The following is a 13,127-nucleotide window of genomic DNA, read 5'->3' as shown; positions in this document are numbered from 1 at the left end:
ATTAACTAGTGCTGAGAAACGCCGCATTCTGTTCGCGTACATGAATGGACGAACGGTAAATGGTTTTCCCAAGTTTCCATTCAATACTCCGAGCCAATGGAGCCAAGTGACGTCATGCTCTTCGCTGTTCTGAAATTGAAAGATGGGAACAATTGCAGCTGAATCATTTAAGGTGTTTATTGAAAATATGCTGGACCAAATTCCCTCCCTGGGGGTTTCATGCAATATATAAGGTGATCCTGCGACTGCAATACAGATCAGGGTGTTCTTTGGAACTTGAGACTACACATGAGAAGTTAACAGGAAAAATGCACGCGCAAGTGACGAACCCTTTCTTCGCCATTTACTATCCTGTTTTGGGCGCTGTCGGAGTTCCAGGTAACCTCCTGTGATAATTGGTGCTGTGGAGTCAAAACTGTCTCTGTACTCGATGGAAATAGCATGTTTTATTTCGCACGCTGTTCCCTGTAGAATCATCTACCGATTGCTGCTCGGTCGGTCGGTTGGTACAAATTGCATTGAAATATTTTACATAGATTGAACCGGAGTTTTAATTCCACGAATTAAACACGATGGTGTTGTGGAAGTGCGTTTCCTTCCTATTTTGTTTAATTCCAGTTATAGTGAAAAGATCTGTACTTTCGGTGAGAAGGGTCTCGGTCTCCGTCGCGGGAATCAACGATTGTAATTTGAACGGAAGCTCCAGCGTTGTCCTGGGACATTGAGAGAACACGCAGCTGCAATTTGTAAATTGTCCCTAGAGTGTGTAGGATAACACTCAGTTCTTAGGGCTAAAGGATTCAAGGGATATGGGGAAAAAAACAGGAACGGGGTACTGATTTTAGATGATCAGCCATGATCATATTGAATGGGGCTGCTGGGTCAAGGGGCCGAAGGGCCTACTCCTGCACCTATGTTTCTACGTTTCTATGTTTCTAAACCACATTAAACACGTGCAAAACAAAACAAATGCTTCAGTCGCAGCGAGCTGGGCAGAATCTGTGGAGGGAATAGATAGGTAACATTAAATCGTGTTCATTTACTTTCTCGTTTAGGTTTATTGTTGTCACATATATGGAGGTTACCGAGAACGCTGTTAAAAGGCAAAATATTGTGTTCAGTATAACACCGCTAAGGTGTCCGAGGCAATGTTCAATGTCTGCAATGAGATAGTGGGGGGGGGGGGGGGGGGGGGGGGGGGGGGGGGGGGGGGGGGGGGGGGGGGGGGGGGGAGGGGAGGGATGGGGGGGACTGTACCCTAGCCCATAGAAGGTCCGTTCAGGAGTCCGATAACGGCGGGGAAGAAGCTACTTCTGAGTCCGGTGGTGCGAGACTTCGACCCTCTGTATCGCCTGCCCGACCGGAGCAGGGAGACGAAGGAATGACCGAGCTGGGAAAGGTATTTGACTCTGCTTGTTCCAGTGTGGAGTGTAACGTCCAGAGGAACTGTGTAATTTGAACATCTGAACATAGATCTGATGTAAAATATCCCATTTGTGCGTGCCGCCTGTCCAATGATGAATATACGTTTTATTGACGTATTTTCTTCAAACTAGGTAACTTGGTGACGATTGTGATCCTTTCCCGTGGAAGGTGCGGTCTCTCCCGCTGCATCACTTGGTACCTACTGTCGATGGCGCTGGCCGATCTTCTTGTCCTCATCATGGCGGTGCTATTGAACCGGATCACTAACATTTATTTCCCTGCCTCTTTCCTCTCCATCACTCCAGTCTGTTGCCTTAAAATCGCTCTATCGAACGGAGCCAGGGACAGCTCCGTCTGGTTAACGGTCGCGTTCACCTTCAATAGATTTATAGTCATTTGTTACCAAAAGTTGAAACATAAATACTGCACGGATAAAATGGTGGCTGCTGTAATAGTGACAGTCTGCGTCGTGAGCTTTTTGAAAAACATACCGTTTTATTTCGTGTATGGCCCTTTATATATACATGACGGTGTACCCTGGAAGTGCATCGCCAGGGAAAGGTACTATACAGATCCTTTGTGGAGATTGTTTGATACTGCCGACCATATTATTAATCCATGTATCCCCTTCGTCCTGCTGTTACTGCTCAACGTTCTGACCGTCAGGGATATCCTGGCGGCCAACAGTGCCCGCAAGAGGCTCCGGGTCCAGAGCCATGGGGAGAATGAGAGCGACCCCGAGATGGAAAACCGGAAGAAATCCATCATTTTGCTCTTCAGTATTTCAGGAAGTTTCATCGTGCTTTGGACCACGCATGTTGTCAATTTCTTGTACGTGCAATTTTCGAAAACCGACTATGCATCAGGGTCGATTCTGCAAGAAAGCGGGAACGCGTTGCTGCTTCTGAGCTGTTGCACCAACACGTGTATTTATGCGGGAACTCAGAAGAAATTCAGAGAAGAATTCACAAATGCAATAACATACCCGTTGAAAGTGATTAAAGTACTGACGAGATGAAACCACGCGATTTAATTGCAAATTTTGAGCAGGAACCCGCAGCAAAGTTTCTTCACTGAGTATTGCTCTAGTCGTTTTCGTCGAAAAACTGTAAGCGAGATGAAACTAAAATCCATTTCTCCATGTACTTTGCAGGCTATATAGACTGATTATCTGTCCGTACGTGCTATTATTTTATTTATGTTAAGCATTTACGTTCTTACGTTTCGGGGGAGAAAGCGACACCTTGTTATTCAAAGGTCTTTCGTTGTCTCGTGTACCAATTAGGGTACAGTGATATTTGAATTACCATATAGCCACACTAACAAAAAAAGCAACAAGCTACACAATTACATTAAAGTTAATATAAACATCCACCACAACGGATTCCCACATTCCTCCCTGTGATGGAAGGCAATAAAGTCCAATCTTATTCCCTCTTTATTCTCCGGCGGTCACGGTCGAAGCCCCCCCCCCCCCCCCCCCCCCCCCCCCCCGTCGTCGGGGCAAAAGTTTCTGCCAACATAAAACAAGTCACGGAACTCTAATACATACATTGAACACATACTATTAAAACAACAAAGAAGGAAGGGACAGGCAGAGTGTTGGCGAGGCAGCCACTGATGGCGCCACCGGTGACAACATATTTTATTTCGTGTATGGTCCTTTATTATTCCTGTAATGTTCAGGGAAGACGTTTGATTTGTTCACGAGGTATAATGGCAACATTTTGTCTGGGCTTAAATTACCACGCGTAATTATCCTCAAGCCAGACTTTGTTTTTGTTTCTGAGTTTTAGAATTCTGCAAGAATTCAAGATGAATTTCGGGGAAAACCTCTGCATTTTTTTTGCAATCATAACACACCGGATTTTAAACCACAATCTCTTTGAAACTAAAGCCCCGAGTAGTACCGCAGAGTACACAAGATGAGCGAATCTCTTCCTTGTTCGTTGCGCACGGAAATGTTGAAGTTGAATAGATGCGACAATTACAATTCATCAACTGTATTTAAAATTCGTCTTGCAACTTACTTCAAAATTTAAAAATACAATAACATACTCACGGAGCATGACTCCAATATCGAAGTCATTAAATCACTTTTTAAAATTACTGGTGAGTATGTTATTGATTCCCATTCCCACGCCCTTCCAAAGTAAGGCCACAAGCTAACTGGAGGAATAGCACCTTATATTCCGCTTGCTTAAGGAAGGTAGACAAAAGTAAGTAAGTTAATGTTTATTTATATAGCACTTTTAAATCAAATCACGTTGAAGCCAAAGTGTTTACAGAGAATAAATTAGATTACCATACACCCATAAAAAATAAAAAGAAGAGAAGAAGGGTCTCGACCCGAACCGTCGCCTATTCCTTCTCTCCATAGATGCTGCCTCACCCCTGAGTTTCTCCCGCACTTTTGTCTACCTTATATTCCGCTTGGGTAGCTTACAACCCAACGATATAAACATTGAATTCTCCGATTTTAATAACACCCTCCTCTCTCTTTCCAGCGGGCGGGTGGATCTTACTACATATTTACAAACCACACCTGTAGAACGTACGATTTTCTTTTTGTTTTAAAGGATGGAAATGAGCTGCCGTCATTGGCACGGGGTTCCCGTTGAGTCTTGGGTACAGTGGTTCTGGCGTGAGAAATAATTCAGCAGGCGGATTATTGTTTAGAGGAATAAGAGTTACAGAATTGCAGAGTTAGAGAGTTACAGGAATAAGAGAATACAGAATACCTGGTGGAAACCCACAGGGTCGAGAGGAGGCCGTGCAAACATCACATAGATTGCAGTGGAAGTCAGAACCACACCTGGGCTCACTGGAGATTCGAGGGCCACACCACTAACTGCTCGGCCACTGAGCCAGCCTGTTCCTTCTCTGCGCCCAGCACTTGCCCATTCAAATAAATGTTTACCATCCTCATCAATGGTAGGAACTTTATGAACGATGTTGCAAGGAGAAACCTGGGGTGCAAGTTTATAGCTCACTGATAGTGGTGACACAGTCAGATGTTGTGGTGAAGGAGGCATTTGGAATGCTTGCCTTCAATGGCCGAGTCATTGAGAATAAGAGTTGGGACGTCACGTTGAGACTTACATATGCTCGTCATTGGGAGAATTGTGTGCAGTTCTTGTCAGCACACGATCGGAAGGATGTAATCGCAAAATAGAGTGTGCAGAAGAGTTTCGCCAGGATGTTACCTGCAGTGGAGGGCTGCCTTTATAAGGAGAGATTGGATGATCCGGGCTTCTCCTTACTGGAACTCCATCCCTTCATCCAGGGCAAGAGGGGAGAGATGTAAAGGAGGTCTGGGAGTTACGTTTTTCCACTGAGATTGGTTGTTTCCGGGGACGGGTTTGCCCAGCTCACGTATGTTATGAGCGCACTCATGTAATTTGCCTGGAAAACACACAAAAACGTTTTTCAAGGCAATTCTGTACACCTTATAATAATGAAACAAAAATAAAAGTTGATGAAACTTTGGCACTTGTACCTAGCTGGATACAGTGAATTCTATGATTTTGCGTGCAAAGTCCACAAAAGAGTCGCCACAAAGCTGACAACATATTTACAAAAAGTACTAGTCCCTTCTTGTAAGTTTGTCGGCGCCTTCGTGGTACTCTTTTGTGTACTTTGTATGCAAAAACGATGAATTTCACTGCACCTAGTTACTAAGTGACAATAAAGTATCACCAATGTTTGGTTTGTTTTATTTTTACTAAAGGTGTACAGGGATACCTTAAAAAACACGCAGTTTTGTATACTATCCAGGCAAATTACAACATACATGAGTGTAATCAGAGCAGACGTGAGCACAGCAGATAGCGCACAAAAGAGAAACACAGCCTGCATAATCAATTCTTGTAACATCACCATTGCTAGCTTTGGCTAGCAATAATAAACAAGCCCGCTCTGCACTTATACTCTGGCTAATCATCCTAAATTAATGTTCCTTGGCTGGGAAGGGTTTCTCTCTATTTACTGTGTCGTAATTTTAATACCTGCTTCATATTGCCCCAGCCTTTTTTCGATTCAGGGCAATAATTAGACTGAATCTCAATTTCTAAATTTGCGGTTGACATGAAAGTGTGCAGAGGACTAAGGAGAACTGTGTAAATTCCAGAACGTTATTAAATTTTCAGAATGCCTAGGCAAAGGAATTCAATACAGGCAAATGCAAGGCCAGAATAGGAGGGTCATTTCTCATTTAGAAGGTATGTTTGTATGTAGGACGGAAAAAAAACAAAGCGATCTCAGGATACAGATGTGACTATGGGCGGCACGGTGGGATATGGGTGGAAACTGGAGCACCTGGAGTTAAGCCATGTGGTTACAGGGAGAACGTGCAAACTCCCCACAGACAGCACCCGAGGTCAGAATGATCAAACCCGGTTCTTGGTGCTGCGGGGCAGCAGCTCTGTCCGCTGCGCCACTGTTCCTGCTCTAAAAGCATTGTTCAAAATATTTGCCGAGTAGATTGAAATAGATAGATTTACAATGAGATGTTTCACTGACACTGTGAATGTGGAGCATATGCATGGAAAACCTCACCAGTATCTTGAGCATCCCAGATTGTTCAGCAATCCCAGACACACTTTCAGCCAAGGGACATGGCAATATAAGATCTCAATTAGCCTTCTCCCTGAAAATTCAAGGACTGAACAATCCACATACCCAATGAAAAGTTTTGATTTCCAACCAGTTAGGGCTGTGGTGTGCATTGTCACATCTCAAGTTCAAGTGAGTTTATTGTCATGTGTCCCTGATAGGACAATGAAATTCTTGCTTTGCTTCAGCACAACAGAACATAGTAGGCACTTACTACAAAACAGATCAATGTGTCCATATACCATAATGTAAATATATACCCACACGAATAAATAAACTGATAAAGTGCAAATAACAGATAATTGGTTATTAATAATCAAAGTTTTATCTGAGCCAGGTTTAATAGCCTGATGGCTGTGGGGAAGTAGCTATTCCTGAACCTGGTTGTTGCAGTCTTCGGGCTCCTGTACCTTCTACCTGAAGGTAGCAGGGAGATGAGTGTGTGGCCAGGATGTTGTGGGTCTTTGATGATACTGCCAGCCTTTTTGAGGCAACGACTGCGATAAATCCCCTCGATGGAAGGAAGGTCAGAGCCGATGATGGACTGGGCAGTGTTTACTACTTTTTGAAGTCTTTTCCTCTCCAGGGCGCTCAAGTTGCCGCACCAAGCCTAATTCTCTTTCAAATGAAAGTAAATATTATCCTCACAATATTAGACCATCCACACCTGCATGCACCAGGATTTAGACAAATTTCAAATATAGGCTGATGAATGGCAAGTACTATTTGCATCGCAAATTTGCCAAGCAATGACAACCTTCAACATGAATGAGTCTAACCTTTTACCCTTGATAATGCCTGGCCATCCCACTATGAATACCTCACCATAGACCAGAAACTCAACCGGATCAGTTACGCAAATACCATAGCTACAAGAGCAGAAAATTTAGGGGGATCTTATAGAAACTTACAAAATTCTTAAGGGGTTGGACAGGCTAGATGCAGGAAGATTGTTCCCGATGTTGCGGAAGTCCTGAACAAGGGGTCACAGTTTAAGGATAAAGGGGAAATATTTTAGGACTGAGATGAGAAAAACATTTTTACACAGAGTGGTGAATCTCTGGAATTCTCTGCCACAGAATGTAGTTGAGGCCAGTTCATTGGCTATATTTAAGAGTGAGTTAGATGTGGCCCTTGGGGCGAAAGGGATCAGGGGGTATGGAGAGAAAGCAGGTACACGATACTGAGTTGGATGATCAGCCATGATCATATTGAATGGCGGTGCAGGCTCGAAGGGCCAAATGGCCTACTCCTGCACCTATTTGCTATGTTTGTATGTTTCTATGTCAGAGACTAGGCATTATTTAACGACCGACTCACCTTCTCACACACCAAAATGTTTTCATCATCTGCAAGTCAGGAGCATAATGGAATTCTCTCCACTTGCCCGAGTGAGTGTTCTATGTGTATTCCCTGTACAATTGCAGTTGGTCACCTTTACCCTTTCTTTGCAAATACACCTGGCAACATATAATTTGCCTTCCAAATTTCCTGTCATCTGCGTTTCATGTACAAGGACATCTAAATCAATGTGAACACAAATATTTCGAATCTCTCACCACTCAAAGATACTCAGCATTCTTGTCTTTCGAATGAAAGAGGATTACCATCTATTGTGCCACACTCTGTATCATCATTAGACTTCAGACTTCAGAGTTTATAGATGCAGCTTGGAAACAGTGTACATGGGTCTTATATCAGTGGGTCAGACAGCATCTCTGGAGGGCATGGATAAGTAACGTATTAGGTTAGGACTCTTCAGACTGATTGTACGGGGATCTCAAATCTCTGGCCTCGTTCCAGCCATCTGCTTATCAATTGCTCCCCCCTCGCATGTGTCCACCTTTTATCTGCCATCTTGCCTCTCCTGTCTTCCATCTTCCTTTCTCCACCCTATAATCAGTAGCTGCGCCGCAAGTCCTCCATATCACTTTGCGAGAGTTCTTCTCTCAGTCAGGTAACATAATTTTCAATCCCTCTTAAACTATGTCCGTGACTTTTAATCTTCTGACTTCAGCTGGCTCTAGAACAGATTTCTCTATATTACCACATGTAGCCCATCTGCATTTTCAAATATCTGCTTTTCTTTTTTAACTAAGGAGACCTAGCTGAAATTCTACAGTCCTGGTAAGAGACTGGAATGTTGTGATTCGATTTGCATCCTTAGGAAGTGATGGAGGGAGGGCTGAAAAATGTTCACTAGATTATTTCCAGGATTTTCTGATGACGAACAATTAAGCAGACAACTCAAGAATTTGCAATCTAGAATATATTTTCTTAATCGTGACATTTTTCAGTCATCCTCACAGCAGACAGCGATTTGGCCCGGCAAGCCTATGCCAGCTGTCAAAGTAATCCTATTGACCCCCTTGTAATCTATTCTCACATTTACAATTACATTCCCTGATTCTCCTGTTACCCATCTACATAATTGAGGAGGTAACGGTGGCCAATTAACTGAACAACAAGCAAACCCTTGAGATACCCTCATAGCAAAAGGATTTGAGCATAGGAGCAGGGAGGTTCTACTGCAGTTGTACAGGGTCTTGGTGAGACCGCACCTGGAGTATTGCGTACAGTTTTGGTCTCCAAATCTGAGGAAGGACATTATTGCCATAGAGGGAGTGCAGAGAAGGTTCACCAGACTGATTCCTGGGATGTCGGGACTGTCTTATGAAGAAAGACTGGATAGACTTGGTTTATACTCTCTAGAATTTAGGAGATTGAGAGGGGATCTTATAGAAACTTACAAAATTCTTAAGGGGTTGGACAGGCTAGATGCAGGAAGATTGCTCCCGATTTTGGGGAAGTCCAGGACAAGGGGTCACAGCTTAAGGATAAGGGGGAAATCCTTTAAAACCGAGATGAGAAGAACTTTTTTCACACAGAGAGTGGTGAATCTCTGGAACTCTCTGCTGCGGAGGGTAGTCGAGGCCAGTTCATTGGCTATATTTAAGAGGGAGTTAGATGTGGCCCTTGTGGCTAAGGGGATCAGAGGGTATGGAGAGAAGGCAGGTACGGGATACTGAGTTGGATGATCAGCCATGACCATATTGAATGGCGGTGCAGGCTCGAAGGGCCGAATGGCCTACTCCTGTACCTAATTTCTATGTTTCTATATGGGAGGAAACTAGAACAACTGGGCTGCAAGGAGAACGTGCAAACTTAGCAAAGACAGGAACCAGAGGTCAATACTCAACCAGGGGCTCCAGAGCCGAGCCAGGTACACTACCTATGTAGAATAAGTAATCTCACTGACATGCTAAATTCTGAAGAGGTATGACGAATGTGCAAGGATACATTTCCCCTGGTTGGAGGTATAACAAAATATGAGCAGGCTTGGTGATATGGATCAATAACGGGGGAAGAACACTCACACAATATTAGATTAATAATACAAAAACTTTTATTAAAACCAAACAACCCAACAGCAAAATAAACACAGATCTTTCTACGTCTTTCAACTGCAAAAGCTCATTAAAAAGTTACTTGCAAAAAGCTTGTCAGGGACTCCTTCCATAGGCGCTTGGCCTGAAGATTTTTCAAAGTATCTTGAAGTCTGTGGGTCTTGGCGTCAATCCAAAATCACAGCCTGAGGCGAAGCTCGCTCACGTAAAACTATACATCCACGACTCTACCCTAATCTACAAACAGTTTTGGGAACTAGCTGTTCTTCTCAGTGAGCCAAATTATTTTTTCTAGCACCTAATGGTTTTACTAAGCGATTCTGTGTGATTTACATGTAGGATAGTTACCAGATATCTCAATTTCAACTGAAAAGCCTGTTTAGTCCTTACATTAGAGGGAATCAATTTTTAAAAGAAGGGACTGTTCATTCAAGATTCAGATCTTGATTGCCCAGATGGCACTGAATCTCTGAAAGGAACGCACAGTGGCAGAGTTGTTGCCTTACAGCGCCTGACACCGAGGTTCGATCCTGACTACGGGTGCTGTCTATACGGAGTTTGTACATTCTCCCTGTGACTGCGTGGCTTTTCTCCCACACTGAAAAGGCATGCAGGTTTGTAGGTTAATTGACTGGTAAAAAATTGTAAATTGTCCCTAGTGTTACTGGTGCTAGTGTAGGAGGCGATCGCTGGTCAGCATGGGCTTGGTGGGCCAAAGGGCCTGTTTCTGCGCAGTATCTTTAAAGTCTAAAGTAAAGTTATTGGGTATATTTGAGAGGAGAACTGACAGTGATTTTGTCGGAATCAAGGAGTTTAAGGGGTGGTACAGTGAAATGGCACTGAGGTTCAGATCAACCCTGCTGGTGTTGACTCTGTGGCAGTTACAGGGTGTACAATGGCCGACTCCAAATTCCAAATATACATTGCCTGAGAAGTTTTTAAGAGGAACTGCAGATGCTGGAAAATCGAAGGTACACAAAAATGCTGGAGAAACTCAGCGGGTGCAGCAGCATCCATGGAGCGAAGGAGATAGGCAACGTTTCGGGCCGACACCCTTCTTCAGACTGATAGGGGGTGGGGGTAGGCGGGGGAGAAGGAAGGAAAAAGGAGGAGGAGGAGGAGCTCGAGGGCTGAGGGAGAGGTAGGAAGGGAAGGAGACAGCAAGGGTTAACAGAATTGTGAGAATTCAATGTTCATGCCACTGGGATGCAGGCTCCCCAAGCGGAATATGAGGTCTTGGCGTCAATCCAAAATCACAGCCTGAGGCGAAGCTCGCTCACGTAAAACTATACATCCACGACTCTACCCTAATCTACAAACAGTTTTTGAGGTGCTGTTCCTCCAATTTCTGGTGTTGCTCACTCTGGCCGTGGAGGAGGCCCTGGACAGAGAGGTCGGATACGGAATGGGAGGGGGAGTTGAAGTCCTGAGAAGTGGACTTACCCAAAGTTGACTTGTTTGGGACTGCACCTCCTTTGCAATACTGTGAAGGATAATATCCCAGTTGCCTTCCCAATTTTCTTGCCACATTCACCTACAAACGTCACGTTTCTCATGTGAAGTCACACAGATCTCTCAGAACATAGGGCTTTAATATTTTTATCCCATTGTTTCACTACATTTTCTACTCTTCCTGCCATAACGTGGAACCTCCCATTTCTAAATAATCAGCTCCACTGGCCATCGTTTTACCATTTTATTTCACCCACATGTATCCCTTAGTATCTATGTGTCCTCCTCACAACATAGTTAACCACCCATCTTTGCACTGTGAGCAAACCTTGATGGAAAACGCTCAGTCAGCTGTGTAAAATGACTTTTAAGATGCGACACAAATATCCTATGATGCTGCTATGTCCGATTTGATTACTAAACATACTTCTGCAGTCCTTACCGGACATCTGTTGATAATTCTAACACTGTACTACAAAACCATTCATATTTCACCTTAGACTACTTTCAGTACATTTAGTTTATCATTAAAAAAATCAAGGCTTTAACATTAAAGTGCAATGCTGAAAAAACATAATACTAAAACATAAATATCAGTAATTACCCTGCAACGGAATAGACATATGGACATAGTATTCAATAATGCCATTGATAGATATTAAACAGGCTCCTCCATTTTTTTAAACGTTATCGTAGTTCCACAACATATTCTGTCGCATGTGCCCATTGCCTCTCTTTTGATTCTTTTGCTGACACCAGGGACTATTTACATGAATCGTTTAACCAGTTGGCCTGTCTTTGGGATGTGAGAGGAAACTCAGGTGACTGAACCATCCTATCAACCACTAGAGAGCGCACCTGAGCTAATGTCTACTTCACTGGAGACATTCGGACTATCTTGAATCCGACTTTATCGTGCGCTAAACATTATTCCCTTTATCATGGATCTGTACACTGTGCATGGCTCGACTGTAATCAAGTATAGTCTTTCCGCTGTCTGGTAAGCATGCAACAAAAGCTTTTCACTGTACCATGGTACACATGACAATAAACAAAAACAAAAATAATCAAAGAATGGAGGAATATGGATCATTGCAGGCATTTTTGTTTATCTTGGCATCACGTTTAGGATAGAAATTGTGGACCAAATGGTTGGGTCCTGTGCTATATTTTGCTGTGTGCTAATCTTTGGGTTTTTGTTTTAATGAGAAAATGAAGCTAACTGTGTTTTTTTACCTTTTAAGAAGTGATCAGATTTAAAAGGGTTTCCAATATTGATTCAGTCATTGTGACATCAGTTCAAAGAGTTGAAGTTGGAAACCCCGTCAGAAAGTTTGCTTCCTCATACAACAACGAATTGCAATTTAGTTTAGAGATACAGCGCGGAAACAGGCCCTTCAGCCCACTGAGTCCACACTGACCAGCGATCCCCACACATCAACACCACCAGGGACAATTTTACACTTTTTTATACCAAGTCAATTAACCCAGAAACCTGTACGTCTTTGGAGTGTGGGAGGAAACCAAAGATCCCACAGAAAACCCATGCAAGTCACGGGGAGAACGTAGAAGCTCCGTACAGACAAGCACCTCCAGTCAGGATCGAACTCCGCTGTAAGGCAGCAGCTCTACCACTATGCCACCGTGCCGACCTTCTTTTTCCAGAATGCTTGACGTTGTTTCAAATCTGTGTTTTTAATCAATGGTATTGCTGGCTACAGAAGCAAGGTAGGTGGACACTTTCCAACACTTTTGCAGTTTATCTGGGCCATGTAGCATGGAACATAGAACAGTACAGCACAGGAGCAGGCCCATCAGTCACAATGTCTGTGCCAAACGTAATGCCAAGAAAAGATCTTATTTGCTTGCACGTGATCCATACCCTTTCATTCCCTGAATATCCATGTGCCAATCTAAAAGCCTCTTCAACATCACTATTGTAACTGCCTCTACCTGGGTGCTGTCTATGTGGAGTTTGCATGTTTTTCCTGTGAACCCATGGGTGCACCCATTTCTTCCCACATCCCAAAGACGTGCAGATTTGCAGGTTAAATGGCCTCTGTAAATTACCCTGTTGTGAGAAGTGGATGAGAAAGTGGGATAACTTAGCTGAGTTACTCCAGCTTTTTGTGTCCATCTTCGGTTTAAACCAGCATCTGCAGTTCCTTCCTGCAGAGAAAGTGGGATAACATAGAACTAGTGTGTTGTATCGCTGGTCGGTTTCGACTC

This window comes from Leucoraja erinacea, chromosome 15 (genome assembly GCF_028641065.1).
Source record: "Leucoraja erinacea ecotype New England chromosome 15, Leri_hhj_1, whole genome shotgun sequence".
Taxonomy (NCBI): Eukaryota; Metazoa; Chordata; class Chondrichthyes; order Rajiformes; family Rajidae; genus Leucoraja; species Leucoraja erinaceus.
This window is presented reverse-complemented; position numbering follows the sequence as displayed.